The 2221-nt window shown below is 41.0% G+C and overlaps 1 non-coding gene across 1 annotated transcript; it reads right to left on the minus strand.

Moving 5' to 3' along the window:
• Nucleotides 1–369: 369 nt before the first annotated feature.
• On the minus strand, nt 370–475 carry LOC140840300 (small nucleolar RNA R71). The gene has a single exon (XR_012119886.1). It is a non-coding gene; the product is annotated as a small nucleolar RNA R71 (small nucleolar RNA).
• Between the last annotated feature and the right edge of the window lie 1746 nt (nt 476–2221).

Genomic DNA, 2221 nt, shown 5'->3' on the forward strand with positions numbered 1-2221 from the left:
TGAATGATCATGAGGAGGAACATCGTGAAGATAGACATGTTGAGATGACGCGCCGCATACCAATGCTGGATTATGCCCAACCCTCTTTGGATGGAGCACGCCCCAGCATTGTGAGGCCTATTGTGCGGGCAAACCACTTCGAAATCAAACCAGCTAAAATTCAAATGATTCAGAACACAGTCCAGTTTGGAGATACTTTTAAATTTAACGGAGTTTCTGATGATGCTGTTAGACTGCGTTTATTTCCTTTCTCCTTACGTGATAAAGCTAAAGCATGATTAAATTTTCTGCCTGTAGGTTCGATCACCACATTGGAGGATATGGCAAAGGCGTTTCTCATCAAATACATTCCTCCATCTAAGACCATGAAGCTGCGGGCAGACATCACCACTTTTTCTCAATTCGAGCAGGAGTCTTTATATGAGGCGTGGGAGCGCTTCAAAGATTTATTAAGAAGATGTCCTCATCACGAACTTCCACTTGGGTTAGTCGTTCAAACCTTTTACTATGGCTTGCTTACTCCTATTCGTACTATGATAGATGCTGCTGCTTGTGGGAACCTGTTGAGAAAAACTGCTGAGGAAGAATACGAGTTAGTGGAGGAGATGGCAGCTAGCAGCTATCACCCTCAATCTGAAAGGAAAAACCAGGGAAGGAGTGCAGGAGTTCACCAGGTAACTGAACTTTCTGCTATTACTGCACAACTTGATGTCTTGAATAGGAAACTGGACGAGTTGAATATGGGTGGCACGGCTATGCGTCTTCAAGGGATATTTTGTGAAAAATACGAAGGATAAAATTATGTTAAGGACTGTCAAGATGGAAATCCATTTTATGTGCCAGAAATGGCACATGTGAATCAAGTAGGAGTCCAAAGCCGTCCTAGGAATGATCCGTATTCGAACACATATAACCCTGGATGGAGGCAACATCCCAACTTCTCATGGGGTGGTCAAAATAGTCATAATCGACCACAAGGAGGATTACCATATGGTAAACAACCGATGTACAGATCTGATCCTCTTAGAGAATAGAAATCAAATTTGGAGCAGATGATGTCTTAGTTCATCTCATCTACCGAAACTAGACTCCAAAACCAGGATGCATTGATAAAGGGGCTAGAAAATCAAATTGGACAGTTAGCGAAGTTGATAGCAAGTAGAGAACCATGCACCTTGCCAAGTAACACAGAGAGAAATCCAAAAGAGCAAGTGAAGGCCATTGAGTTGAAGAGTGGAAAAATTTTAGATTCGAGAGAAAAAGAAAAAAATCAAGTGCCGGATGAACAGACTGAGACATCTTAAGTTAAGTCTTCTAACACTAAACCAGCACCCACCGCACAATATAAAATTGTTATCCCTCCTCCTTTCCCTGCAGCACGGAAAAAAGCAAAACTTGATGCACAATTCGGGAAGTTTCTTGAGGTATTTAAAAAATTGCATATCAATATTCCTTTTGCCGATGATTTGATGCAAATGCCTAGTTATGCTAAATTTTTGAAAGATATATTAGCTAATAAGAGGAAGTTGGAGGATCACATGACGGTAAACTTAACTGAAAATTGATTTGCTTTGGTGCAAAACAAAATCCCACCGAAACAAAAAGACCCAGGGAGTTTTTCTATTCCTTGCATGATTGGTGATGTTGTTTTCCATAAAGCTTTGTGTGATCTAGGAGCATATATTAATCTTATGCCCTTATCTGTATTCAGGAAACTCGGATTAGGAGAGCCTAAGCCAACGAGGATGTCTTTACAACTAGCTCACAGATCTGTTAAGTAACCACGAGGAGTGATTCAGGATGTGCTAGTGAAAGTGGACAAATTTATTTTTCCTGCAGATTTTGTGGTATTTGACATGGAGGAGGATGTAGAGATGCCTTTGATTTTGGGGAGACCATTCCTTGCAACTGGCAAGGCACTAATTGATGTGCAAGAAGGGAAGTTGAGATTGAGAGTGGGAGAATAAGAGATTACTTTTGATGTTTTTAATGCACTTAAGCACACACTGCATTCTGATAGTTGTTATAGAATTGATGCTTTTGATGCACTTGTATCTAATTATGTGCAGGAAGCTCTTAGGGACCCTTTGGAAGTCACTCTCACTACCGAATTGAGAGAAGATGAATTGGATGCAGAGAAAGCCGAAATAGCGGTATACCTCAATGCTAACCAGCCATGGAAGAGGCCAATGAGAACGAGATTAGAGGACTTTGGAGATCG

Source organism: Primulina eburnea, chromosome 8 (assembly GCF_022965805.1).
Source record: "Primulina eburnea isolate SZY01 chromosome 8, ASM2296580v1, whole genome shotgun sequence".
Taxonomy (NCBI): Eukaryota; Viridiplantae; Streptophyta; class Magnoliopsida; order Lamiales; family Gesneriaceae; genus Primulina; species Primulina eburnea.